Raw genomic sequence first — 14862 nt, 5'->3', positions numbered from 1 at the left:
TAACACCGGACAACTTTACTCCAAAGAAAAATGAGACTGCACTCCAAAGTTGATCTGAAAAAAACGGATGGGTGCTTTATTTACCCAAGTGCAATGTTTCAGACCCTGTTCAGGATCCTTTCTCAAGCCTTGATCATTTTTTACATCAACTTTGGAGTGCAGTCTCATTTTTTCTTTGGCTCACATTTTTAGCTACACTTTGCTTGAAATATTCTGCTTTGGGAACACAATAATCTTTTTAGTAAATGAATAACATTTACATCACCCAATTTTACCTTTCGACTTATTCTCAATCTGATCTTGCCAAATCTTTACATTTAGATCTTTGTTTTCATATAATTGCTGCAATTTGATGACTGAAATGTCAGATTTAATTACAATATCATCAATTAGTTCATCACTTGGTGTGGCTGCTTCGAAGCTGTCACATTTCCTAGAATCTTGAATAATACTTAAGTATATGTTGTTGACACCTATTTACAGTTGGATTCACAAATCAAATATTTTATTGAAAAAACAGAAAGGTTAAAGTAAAGGTGGGGTCTTCATTCTTAATGTTAGGGTATCTAGAGAGGGGTTGGAGATCGTGGGTTGGCAGACTACTATGTCTAGACGTACCTTCACTTTGCATAATCAAAGCTAATTTTAAATTGGATTATATTCTCAAGACGCTTTAAGGTATAAAATATTATGATAAAGCTTTTAGTAATTGTAAACGTGAGCTAAATAAAGAGTGACATCTGCTGGTTTTATTAGAAAAATGCTGCAATTCTTTTATATGAAAAGGATAAATGTTCACAATACTCACCCAAGGCATATTATTCCGATGGAAATTGTATAGTTCAGACACAAGATCAATTGTTTAGCAACATTACAGCAAGCATGGGTAGTAACATTGTATAGTAAATGTAATATACAATAACTAATATAATCTCAAACTAGTGAACTACCGAGATAAACATCATGAAGGCCACTTACGCAAAGCAATAATCTGGTCCCTGTTTTTGTTACTACAGGCGATCCCCTACTTAAGAACACCCAAGTTACAGACAGACTCTAGTTAAAGATGGACCCCTCTGCCCACTGTGACTCTGGTGAAGCTCTCTGGATGCTTTACTATAGTCCCAGACTGCAATGATCAGCTGTAAGGTGTCTGTAATGAAGCTTTATTGATAATCCTTGGTCTTATTACAGCAAAAAAATTTGAAACTCCAACTGTCTCCGGGGCAAAAAAATTTTGTCTGGAGCTACAATTATAAATTATACAGTTTTGACCTATATACAAATTCATCTTAAGTACAAACCCCAGAACCTCTCTTTTTTACATAACCAGAGGACTGACTCTATTTAGAATGAGAAAAAATAAAATGTCATTTTCTAAAAGCTTCATTTCTAGTTATGGCTTATTCAAAACACTCTATCACCGAAGATCAAAGTTCTAAGTCCCCTAAGCAATATCTCCAGGGATATGTCCCAACATTCTATGTGTCGTTTATAAGGTTGGTGTCTTCTCTTGTGTTAGAGACATCTTACCTTCCTGAGACTAGGTTTCTTTTTCTGAGCTGGAGTCTAAGAATAGATTTGTGCAGCTACGATGAAATCAAATCGCAGCAATTCCTGACCCTTGTTGTTGATAGCAGAAGACAGGCTGGTGTAAGAATTGATTTGTACTCTACTGGTGCAACATTGGGGAATGGAAACGTGTTGTCTAGGATCATGTTAACACTGGTCTATGTATAAAGGGGCTACAGGGCTGAGGCCAAGAATAGGTTACAGTAGTCATGTGTCATTAACATGACATAAACACTGGAACCCTCTGTAAACAGAGACTGGTGGTGATGGGAGCTGCAAGCTGGAAAAGAGGAAAGGAGAGAATGGATTCAACCCTGTTTACCAATCCCAAACAACCCCTTTAATTCCTGTGCGACTGTTTTGATTTATGTCAGGGTCATTTCCAATCTTCTAATTCTCTGGTGGTAGGTGAGTATGTCTAGTAGAAATTGAGGGGGACCTAGGGTAAAAAATAAAAATGGAGTCCATCTACAAATAGAGTACATGCTACCATTGAATTAAATCCGATACATCCAAAGGCAACAGTATAAAGAACTTACTTACTTCCCATTGACAACAGAAGGGCATTACGACCATAAAATATGGTTATCCTCTCCTTTTTATCTTTATGTCCCTAGTGAAATGTCAAGTCAAGTACTCAATACCTATAGAACGTGGAGACAATGCTACCTGAGCCGGAGGATATGTTTGGGGAATAAGGTTTTAAATGTAGTCTCAGCCAGTTTTTGAACGGAGCATATAGTAAATATGGTGGAGTGGGGCCTTCATATAAACCGCAGGCCTAGTATTACCTCACACTCACAGTGTTTACCTATCTGATGCAATGTGGTGAATGACTGTCTATTAAACATATCAGGGCCATATGCTAAACCCTTGCCTTAGGCATTAGGTGACCATGTCTCACTCCAGTCCAATCTATAGTGATAGGAGTTGAAGGTCAAAACAGTGTGGTCTTCCTAACATAAGTCCATTCACCTGTCAATACATCTTTAAATAACAACCATTGGTAATTACTTATAATGGGGTTTCTGGTTAAAAAAATAGATAGAATAGAATAGATAGAAAATAAAAATTGATAATCACTAAAACTTTCAGCCATTCTCTGCTATTCCAGCAATGCATGATCCACACATCAGCTTTCTCTTTGACAATAACCATAGTGGTGGAAAAGAGGTGCCATAGGTGCCATCTGCCAGGTCAGCTCTTTCTTGGCTATCACAGGAATCAGTGGTGAATCAGTTAGTTTGGCTGTATAAAGAAAATCTCCACTGATATAGACTAATGCTGTAGTCTATATCCAAAACTTTATAAAAGAACTTTCTAACTTGAAATGATGTGGTAGTGAAGAGCACAGAAATATATGTGCTCAGCAGCAGTTAGGGGGCTCCACCTATGAGTGTCTGCAGGTTGTCTAATACATTTGATAACTGCGGCACGTGCCATGTAAGAAATTTGCTTTTACAATATTTTTAAATATGCAAATCCTTTTATAGGGGCTTTAAAAATTATGTTTTTCTATGAAGGACATTTACTTTTAATTATTGTATCCAATGTAATTTTAGAGTATAGATTTCTTTTGATTTTAGTATTTTTTCATATATATGGATATATATATATATATCAGAATGTATTGCAAATGGGATATCATTTGTCATCAATTACAATGTACATCAATGCAATTAATGGAGCTGATTAGCAGTTTATGATTGATTTCACAGCACATAAATTCTGGATTGTTTTGTTATGGCTTGAATGTCTTACAGATACATTTGCTTAATCATCTGTAAAGTAGAAAATATGTCCCTCAAGAAATTACTTTATGGTTAGAATTCTTAAAATGACCCAACTATGAATTGTTCAAATACTTCACAATTCCCTGAAATCATGTTGAATGTAGATAGAGCATCTCACTATCATATGTTGGGCGAGTGTCGTATATGGTCCTCTACCCTCTTCCTTATAATTCATTGATCCCTTACTTAAGAAAAAGATGCAAAATTTAGCATTCAGGATAAATCCTTGGATAAACGACCCATATCCAGGATACTACAACATAGCAACCAAAAATAGTTTTAACATCACCCAAACGCTAATATAGTGCAGAACTTTTTTCTTTTATTGAAGCAGATTTTTCTTTTATTGTGCTTACACTTGTAGAATAAACCTTATTGCCTACAACACTTGATTGCTGTAAGAAGTATATTTGATACCAGAGGCATGTAGAAGATTTCCATATAGACTATGCTTAAACATTATGGATGCCCTATGTTTGGGAATAGCACACTACTCAGAATTTCCTTCCTGATTGCAGTGCAAACCCAAGTGGTAAATTACAAATGGTTGACAATCCTTTTCTTGGCCAAAATGACAATTCAAACTGACCAAGAATAGTTGTCTCAACAAAGAGGGCAAACACAGTACAAAATCACAAGACAGTATCACAAAATCACAAGACAGTAGAATAGTCTGAACAACAAGCCAAAAGTCAGAAAAAAATCCCAATCCAGCAACCGAATAAAGGTGGGAAGGGCTCTTGTAATATCAGAGATCCAGTCTCAATATTGATTTTACCAGAACACGGGGTACATTGAGATTGAGATGAGATTCAGATGACATAGAGACCAAATGAGACATGTGAATAGTGTGAGAAGCCGTCACAATGGGTTAACTATCAATGAACCTGAGCCAAGCTTCTGGAAAGATACAGGTGTGGTGTGAATCAATTCAAACTGCAAACCTAAACCCATGTTCACACTACAGTGTTCAATGACACAAGGACATAACAATGCCTCCATATCTCCATACCACAGACAGAGGATGACTTTAACACAGATGCAACACCTACACTGCCAGATTGGAAACATGTACAGGAGGTGCTTTGGTAGTGTTACCATACCTGTTGGAAACGGCACTAAAGGGGAATGCTCCTTTAAGGAACACCACAATATTAAGTTGAAAGGAATCTGTTAGCAGATATTGACTTAGTTAAGCATTACCAGCATTTTGTGAAGCAGAGTAACATCTTACACATCATGTTTCTTTCATGGTCCAGTTTGGTGTCATCATCTAGAAAAGCAACATGGCAGCCTAGGGTTTAGTACTGAAGTCAAGCTCTGTCCACTTAGAACATCCCCTCTACTGTGATTGACATTACTCACCAGACTTCTGGACAGCCACTTACTAACAGGAATAGCTTGGCTTCAGTGCTGAGCTACCTGCCCCCATGACTTTATACAGCCAATTTTACATCTCACTTCAAGGTTGGTTTTATGGATAATGCTACCAAATCGGGTCAAGTGACATGTTCTGAAGGACACTAAACTGCTTGACATACTTTTAGAGGTTTATTAGGTCATATTGCCCTGACAAGTCCCTTTTAAGGCCTTCCATTGTGTTTGTTTTTATATAGGTTGTTTTTTGTTCTCTACTAGAAAATGTGGTAGAATGGAGCTTTACAGGGGTACCAAATGGCAGCACATGAAGGCTCCATAAAGCCTCTGGGCAAACGGCTCAGTGGCGTCCATGAAGCTGAAAATTGCTTTAGCTTTTAACATGGCTTATCTGTAGAAGTCAGCACAGGTGATTTAGCTACTTATACTTTCTAGTTATATATCATTTTCATTTATTATTGCTCATGAACCGGTTGTCAGCGGAGGGCACGGCGGTGTAATGTCTTTCTCATTTCTGATTTAAATACAATCACTAATAAGATAGTGGATATCATTAGGGGGGAGATAAAAGATGCCTTGAGAACATGTGCTTCACAAGGGATATTTTAAGATCACATATTTATCATCAAACTGGTTATAGGTTAAGATATAATTAAGGTCATCAGCTTAAGAAGCTAATTAGAGTCATCTTTTCAGCTACAAGGATGACCAGTGAACATTGGAGCACACATAGTTCAATCTCCTGAACATTGCTTGCCGTAAACTAGCCTTTTGTATTCATTTAGAAATTCGAAATGTTGCTGCCCTCCAGAAACTCAACATAAAAACAACTTCAATAAAGTTACATATTCTTTTTACCATATGGATCCATATGTACCCATAGGTACTAGTGGGCATGCATATTCCCTAATGTAAGTAAATTACTCACATCTATATTATGAAGTGGTGGTATATAATATTGCTAGACTATTGTACAGTGTATGTAGATTCTGGTGTGCCCCCCCTCAAATTACCAGTTACCTTTCAAGTCCTGTATAATGTAATTTTCTGATTTCACAAATGTTACACAGATACGCAGTGGACACATTTTGGGATATGTTCCATTGCATGCTGTATTACACAGATTTTCTTACATTGAAGAGTTACATATGAAGAGAACACTGTTCCTATGGTTTTAGAATAGGTCCTTCTGTTCCTCTACATCTACATTAATTTGCTGTCTGTTCTGAGGCTACATTCATACTTGTGTCTTCGATATAGACATCAGCTGGATGTTATCTTAAAGTGGACAAAACAGTTGCAGTTTTAATTGGTTCAATCCTTAGAACACAGATTTTGTAATGAAATTTAAAAAAAAAAGTTTTTAAAATTTAAGTTTTTTCTTTTTTATATCGATGGCAAAGAGATCCTAATCCAAAAATGGAGAAAGCGCATACACCAAATGCATTCATTCAGTCCACCGAGGTAAAAATATCATTACGCTACACACTACTATCAACCTACTATACAGGCAGTCCCCGGGTTACGTACAAGATAGGTTCAGGAGGTTTATTCTTAACTTGAATTTGTATGTAAGTCGAAACTGTAATAATTGTACGTCCAGACAAAAAACATTTTTTTGCCCCAGTGACAAATTTTTTGCTGTATCAATCAATAGGATTATCAATAAAGTTTAATTACAGACACCTTACAGCTGATCATTGCAGGCTGGGACTATAATAAAGCATTCAGAGAGCTTCACCAGAGGTCACAGTGGGCAGAGGGATCTGTCTTTATCTAGGGGTCGCCTGTAAGTCGGGTGTCCTAAAGTAGGGGACCACCTGTAATGTAAAGTTTGATTTCATGTCCAGTCAGTTATATTCTTAAATCTAAAAACAAGAGAAGCAGAAATTGTACAAATGATATACAAAATATAAACAAACACCACTACTGCCTTAATTTTTTTTTACAAAATATGCTGTGTATAAAAAAGGGAATGCATGGTAATAGGCAGTTGTTTTGGCCAGGTGTGACATAAACTCAACAAAATGTTAATGGAAGTGTCCGAATGTATTCTGCAGCAGAACTGTGGGGCAAAATTAGCAGAGGGGAATTTTAAAGTCAGTTTTATTGGAGTGTGTGCTGCTGTCATTTGTTGTTTAATAAAATTGAATGTCTAAAGCCCCTTGCACATGAAGTATGTTCACCCATGCCATAGTCCAGGCGAGGATACAGACGGTTGCAGGAGAGAGGAGGAGTGAGTACTCCTGACCCTCCCCTATCCATTGAAAGTCGAAAAACCCGGCTCAGTCACAGTACTGTGAGACAGCATGTGCTCATTGTGACCGCGCATCATAAACATCTATGGGGGTAATTGTATATGTAGTTTAGAAGAACACCGAATCCTCGAAGTGATGATAGGGGCTCCAAAGATTCCTGATCTCAAACATAAATGAACCTGTTTGGGATTACATGCAGATAAAAATGGACTAGAGCAAGCCTCCAAGATCTGTGATGAGTTGTCCAAGATGTTTAGATGTTTAGATTCCTCCCTGTCAAGTTCCTTGAAAACTATGTTGAAGAATTAGTGGTGTGGTCACACCAAATACTGATTTTATTTACATTTCTCTTTTGGACATTGAATTTACATTTTCTGAATTGATAAAAATAGACACAAATCAACACTTAAGCCTTTTTACTTGCAGCATTTTTTCACATGTTAGAGATTTTTATCTAGGCCTCCAAAAGCCTTCTACAATTGTAAGGTGATTGCCAAATTTATAGATCTTTGATCCCAACGCTGGTATAGAGGCACAGAGAATGACACAATATATAGTCATAAGCTGTACTCAAATCACTGCATTTATTTCAAACAGCCTGTCATGCATATAGAAACAGGAAAAACTTTGCAGAAGGCGTGAAAAGGTGATAAAATACTTTAATGCTATAGGTTAGCTTGAATATACCAGAACCTCCCCTTTAAGCCATTTCCCCAAAATGTTGATGAACTATGCACCATTGCTTCCAGAGGCCTTGTTCTCAGAGAAACAGAATGTTTATACTATCCCAGCTACAAAATGTACTGAGAAGAAGGCTCCTTATTGACCAAAATAAGATAAGGAGAAGAAAACAGGCTGAAAGACAACTATCTAAAACAAAAGTCAAGGACAAGCAGACTAACTAAACAAAATGGTGTTTGGATAATGAGATAACTGACAGTGGACAACATGGCCCCTGGCTAAAACAAGGTGGCGGCTGGGTGAACAAAATGGTGTCTGGAGAGAAATATGATATCTCTCACAAACAAGTGCCTGAAACATTTGCACAGTTGAACCAAATGCTATTCAAGCCTACTCTTATATGTGCCTTTTGCTATAGTTCCATGGAAGTTATAGCATAATTATATGTCAGGCAATTGTCTACCTACACTATTGTGCACTCAATATAATAAGATGCTGGAGCCTCCTAGCATATCTGGCGTGACCATCGGGCTAGGATAACATATGGTGCTGGCACACGATGCACTTATTTAAAAGTTTTGGATTGTGGCTTCACAATTCTATTTGTTAGCACCCCCACATTTAGTGAATACATTGACATCTTAAGCATTGGGGATCCCCAATTTAAGGACACCCGACTTACAGATTACCCCAAGTTACAGTGGACCTCTCTGTACACTGTGACCTCTGGGAAAGCTCTCTAGATGCTTTTCATTAGTGCCAGGCTGTGATCAGCTGTAAGGTGTCTGTAATGAAACTTTATTGATAATCCTTGTTCCCATAAGAGCATAAAATCCATCCATAATCTAAAATTGTCACTGAGAGAAATTTTTTTTCTGGAGTTACAATTACTATATATACACTTGTTCCAACCTGCATACAAATTCAACTTAAAAACCAATTAACAAACAATACAGTGATGTGATGTTAGACCTAGGTCTGTGTGTTTGTTTTACTTCCCTGTGTAGAATATGTCAATGTGGAATAATAGAAATATTGGCATAATCGGTATCATTATTATTTTTAGTATTCAGATTATAAAAATGCAGAGGAAACAAACCGGATCTTCTTAAATTTTTAAATTCCTCTCCAATCCATGCTCCCTCACCGCAGGACAAGTAGCGACGCTCTCAAGGATTTCCTTTGAACTCTACTAAACAGGTGAGGAATGAACAGTGAGTGGGTCTGATAGACTTTGCTTTTGGCGGAGGAATTGTTTATGTTGGGGTTATTTCTTGTTACCATCACACCAATGAAAGACTGTGATCTAACCTGAGAACAATCCAATAAATTCACAACATCAGTCGAAAATGACATAGATGCCACCTGACTTGTGTTTGATGTGGTTTTTGTTTCACACCAATATGGCATGTGCCAAAACTTGGTGAACGTTAAATTACCTTTAAAAGAGAATATACTGTTATATATGTTATAATATTTATATAGAAGTTAACAAATCTGTATATTATTCTACAGTATCTAAACTACATATCAAATTGTAATTATAAACATAACTAAGTTGTAATGTAATGGTTCTACATGTCCATATGCACATGTACAAACACGCACATACACACATATACAATATCAATATATATTACTGCTCATCCTACAGTGAATCCAGCTTTAGTCAGTTGTGACTCATGTCTCATATATTTGTTTCATATAAAATCACTCAAAAAAAAAGAGAAAGAAATAAGAGGTAAAATGTGATGAGAGAAGTATGACAGTTCTAGATCGAGAAGCGGCACAATTATGAATATAAATGAGGAGCAGATAATGCATTTCTTTACCTTATCATTCATTATCAGGCTCGTACAGTATAGGAGATGTTCCATCTGATGGATATTTTAGTCAGGCATTATATTATTAATTAGGCAATTTGGGTTCATCTCATATTTTTTGCTACATCTTATGGACTCCTCTACTTGGACACCATATTCTTCATGTATAACGTGAATTTGCATGCAAAGTGCTCTATTTTATTGCTTTTGACAATTTATTCTCTGTGATTTGCAAAGAGAAAACCTTGCAAATTATAATTTACATGGAAATGTGACTGCGGGTGGATGTCATGAATTGTGAAAAGAAATGGGTGTGTTTCTTTAATCGTCAATAAATACAATAAATATATTAACTGAGTAACCTTGTACGGAGGATGAGATGTGAATCGCCTTATAGCAGGTGGGTTTACTGATGCGAATGGCGTAAGCTTGATAGGTGCACATCTCTAATACCTTTAATCGGCTTTCGGATTTTAACGGAAATCTCCTGTGTACCTTATAAGGCAGTATCACTGACAGAATCCTCTTTGCACCCTGATACAGGATCTGGCCTTGTAATCCTTTTCTATGGTCTCCTTTACCTAAGAAAAGAATGAACTGAAAGTGCTCTGGGGTGTGTGTTATTACCTGTGCAGCAGGAGCCTGGAGGGGCTCTGGTGACACCCACTGTAGCACATGCAGCTCATTAGGATATTTTTAAAACATCATTTTTAGGAAAAGGAAACCATGAAAAACTATTATAAGGCCAGATCCCACATCAGGGTGTGAAGTAGATTCAGCCAGTGACACTTCCTTTAAGTGTTAGCCGAATCTAATAATGCAATCACTAGTTATCACTGCAATAGAACTGTTTATTTTACCAACTTGGGAGAGGATGTGAAACATAAGTCATAAACAATTCCAAAATTTTCATAGTCACATAGACCCCAAGCTCTAGAAGATGACTAAATTAGTTGAAAGTCTCCCAAATGTGTTCTTTTACTTATTTTGTGAAATTAGTAGCCAATGGGACATTATTATCTTGCCTTGCACTCTATGAAGCTAATATTGTCTCCATTGTTGGCACACAGCACAGTAACTTTTTGGGTATTTTGAACACAATTGATTGAGTACAACTTGCACCAAAAAATGAATTGATAAAATCTGGATGGCATTGATCTACCAGAATTATTATGTAGCTCTATTTTAGACAATGAAGACCGTAATGGGAAGTGCTACCTAAATGTTTCTGTAATGTGTTTTAGACGGAATTCTTGAGACAACTAAGTTGTACATCTCAGATCAGTCCTTGACTCATTTACTTATTCTTAAATTTTATACTTGTCAGTTTCCTCATTGGTTTCATATTCAGACACAGTTCATTTTTCATTCGAGTTGAAAGGTTGGTGGACTGAAAATGTTGCCAAATGAATAGCCCATATGTGACCTAGCAGTATACTGTACCTGTGAAGTATCTGTATATGGCTGTCATTGCATAAGGTGAAATCTACACTAAAAACTTGTAACAGAAATTGTCATGGGATTTGTTCTAAGTTCAATCGCTAAACTACAACTAAAAATCACAAGAGTTTAGTGGCTGGCAGTTACAAAGCTCTTTACCTGCTGTGATATGCAATGCCCTTAAAGTTACCATATTTTAAAATGGACTGTGCCAGCTAAAACAATTGCTAGTTTAGTGCAACTTATCTGATGACCTAGGACTATCAATATCTGCAATAAAGTTGATTGTGTTTATAATTTATGTCCACAAATAATGGGGGTCATTTATCTAGGCTTGTACTGTCCTTCTGTTATCTCTTAAAGATAATCTACCATCAAAATCCATCCTGATAAACCAGGGACACTTACTCATAGATCCAGGCAGTGTGACTGCGGTAATCTTCTTATATTGGTTATACATGCCCTCCTTCTTTCTAAAATCCCCTTTTAGAAAGGCTATAGGCATGTTGTCAGAGCCCCTCCATTTTGTACCTGCACAGGCTGCACAGAGCACTTTCCCCCTCCCACTTTGTGCTCACTGCTGAAAGTGCAGGGGCACTTTGTGCTCACAGAAAGTGCAGGGGAAAGGTAAGACTGAGACGTGCTGCTGCTCAATGTAACAACACCTGAAAGCAGAACAGACAACTTCTGTGACACACCCATAGCCCTTCACGCTCATTAACATAATTTTATTTTGATTTTAGAAGGAAGGAGGCCATGGATAACAAATATAAGACAATTACCACAGTCACACTGCCTGGATCTATGAGTAAATGTCCCTGGTTTACCATTTTTTATTTATGATGGTAGATTTCCAGATTTGAGTGAAGGCTTTTTAGAAATAGCTGATATTTCTTTTTGTATTCAATGTATGTTTTTGGAGTTGTATATCAGTATGACACACTTCTATTATATTGCTATACTATGCATTATGACCTGCAGGGATTATTTGGCCTTTATTTCTATTAAAGTAGTTTATTTATTCTACAAATGTTTTAATAAAAAGTCCAATCCCAAACATTGTAATTAGCAACCCCCCCCCCTTAAAAAAGCAACAGTGCACTTTCATCTTGCCATACTATGAAGTCGATGTAGAACATATTGTACCTCCTGTGTCTCATGCATTTGTAATTGGGCAATAATATCATTGTTTAATTCTTTTTTCATCTTCACAGATGTGGATGCAAGATATCCAATCAGACAATCATTACAGAAAAAAAAACCCAGGCCTGGGATGACTGCATAGACGTCTCAAAAGTATAATTATAAACCTTTCTCAAATAAAGATCTGGTATTATTCTCCATAGTTTTGTGTGGAAACAAAACAAATGGAGACTATAGGTCCCATGTACCTACTCAACCGGCAGGAATTCCCTTTAAAGTAAATTAGCTCTCTTTGTTATATACTGCATTGTACACCGCATGTCATTTATCTTACGGAAACGTGTACTTTCCCCTAGTAAGTGGTGTTTGAAAATGTCAAACCATATTAAGATTATTATCAATGCAAATGTATTTTAGATGATAGAAAAGATTATGGGGCACATTTATCTGCACTCCGCAGCAGTGAGCCATTTTTTTTATTTGGAGCTTTTCTGCTCCACTCTTTTATCATAGGTGATTTTGGAGTGTGATAATTCTTTTTTCCCGATGTTGTGTCTTTTTTGTCGCTAGTTGTAGTGACTAGCTACAAGTTGTGGGCTACGACTGGTGCAGGACAGGTGTATTTTTGCTAGAATTTTTGACGCAATTCTTAGTGAATTATGCAACAACATCTGGATGCTGGCTTACCTAGAGGGGTGCACAAAATAATTACAAAATAGGCAAAACATGACTTACGTCAAAAAAGCAAAACGAAGCAAGAATAGGAGGAAAAAAGATAAATGTGCCCCTACGATGTTAAATATTATTTGCATAAATAATATTATTATGTAATATTATAACCTAATTCTGATCATGCAATAAACTTGCTGGAGAAAATGTTTTTTAAGAGCCCAACATGAAGCAGAAAGAATAAAACACACTCAGAAACCTGCAACAGATTCTTCAACGTACTGGGAGATATTTGTTCATTTGGGCCCATATTGACATTTGCACCCCTCACTGCAATTTTCTGAAAAGTGGGTGTGGGCTTGGTGGGAGGGGCATGGCCTCCTGCAGTGCCATGAGTTTATAATAATTCACACCAGTATTTTAAATTATAACCCATACTATACTTTCTGACACATCTAATGGTCCGTACTTTGGGCTCCTGATCTGGACAAGAACCATCTGAGGTTTGTGTCCAGGTCTGGTTAGGCACTGCAACTAATATCACTTGTGATAGGTGCTGGCACAAATTTTGGGTATTATCTATTTAATTGCCACTGTCAAAACCACCTCAGAATTTAAGTCAATGTGGGGCAGGTGCGCCGCCTCTTACCAGCCACAGCGCATGTAAGCAGCCATGTTGGGCTCCAGCAGTATGCTCCACCATACTGTGTTGAAAATGAGGGATTGTCATATAATCAGAATCTAGTCTGGGAAGAACAACATAAAAAGTGAGTTGTATAAGGCAAAAAACTGGTTAAATGGTTGCTAAATAGTACAAAGTCATATAACTACATATACAATATATACACATATACTTAAGCAACACCTTTGTCTGGAGTCTTTCATAGATATTGTGTGACTAAATGAGTATACAGGCAGTCCCCGTATTACGTACAAGAGGTTCTGTAGGTTTGTCCTTTGTTTGTATGTAAGTCGGAACCGTATACTTTATCATTGTAACTGCAGCCAAATTTTTTTTGGTCTCTGTGACAATTGGATTTTAAAAATGTTAAAAATACAGTAAATTACCAACATCCAGAGGTCCGTTTGTAACTAGGGGTCGCCTGTAAAGGACCGCCTGTATATAATATGAATTTGTATATCATTACTCTCTCTTTCTGCTGGCATTTGACTTCCTTAATATGTAAATGTTCCTTTATTATATAGAATATTTGTATAAAATCTTCAAAGTAAAAATAAAAAAATACATAAAATGCTTTCAAAACTATCTTTGCAAAAGGGTAACTTTCAAAATAATGCGTCTAAAACTTCTTTTACAGTTTAATCTATGGAGTGGATGTCTTCAACATGAAACAAGCATAAAGAAATCTTCCTGTGTGAGTTCATTTCCCACAAGTGATAAAAACAAATTTCCTTATCCCATTAAAAACAACTTAACATCTTTGTCAAAAAAAATACCAATCTGTGTTCTGAAGTTATCCAAGAAAATTTCCCTCCCCTACAGAGAGGTGAACTTTTTCAAGGGGGACCCCTGAGTGATGTCAGGCCTTTGAAGAAGTAAATCTAACAAGTTGACGTCTTTGAACATGGAAACATATGGGCATAGACTTGTTGTTATTTATCTATATGGAAGACCTATATTAGAGAAGACTCTACAGACGTGTTTTGCGGCTTTACTATCTGCTAGATTACTAGCGGAAGCAAAATAATATAAATAAGATAAAACATCAGAAAAATTATCTTATAACTATTATTATAAAATACTATTATTGTTATTAATTAAATGAATCTATCTTTGAAAAGTATTAAGACCCCTATGAATTTTTTACTCTTAGTTTTATTGCAGCCAATTGGTGAAATAAAAATAGTTCTTCTTTTTACTCATTGCTATGCACTCTGCTACCCCATCTAAACAGATAAAAAAAACAAAAATGTAGATATTTTTGCTATTTTATTAAACAAGAAAAACTGAAATGTCACATAGTTATAAGTATTCAGACCCCTTGCTCGGTATTGAGTAGAAGCACCTTTTGAGCTAGTACAGCCAGGAGTCTTCTTGGGAAAGAGGCAACAGGTTTTTCACACCTGGATTTGGGGATCCTCTGC

At 36.6% G+C, this 14862-nt stretch overlaps 1 long non-coding RNA gene across 1 annotated transcript in view; it reads left to right on the top strand.

The window, feature by feature from the left end:
* The window catches only part of LOC140120633 (uncharacterized), a 131870-nt gene extending 118718 nt beyond the window's left edge, over positions 1 to 13152 (top strand). The window contains exons 2-3 of the long non-coding RNA XR_011853922.1: positions 8748 to 8881; positions 12159 to 13152. This is a non-coding gene — a long non-coding RNA (uncharacterized lncRNA). The remainder of the gene's footprint in view (positions 1 to 8747; positions 8882 to 12158) is intronic.
* The last annotated feature ends 1710 nt before the right edge of the window (positions 13153 to 14862 follow it).

Source organism: Engystomops pustulosus, chromosome 3 (assembly GCF_040894005.1).
Source record: "Engystomops pustulosus chromosome 3, aEngPut4.maternal, whole genome shotgun sequence".
NCBI lineage: Eukaryota > Metazoa > Chordata > Amphibia > Anura > Leptodactylidae > Engystomops > Engystomops pustulosus.
Note: the sequence above shows the minus strand (reverse complement) of the source record. Positions and strands in the feature narration are given on the sequence as shown.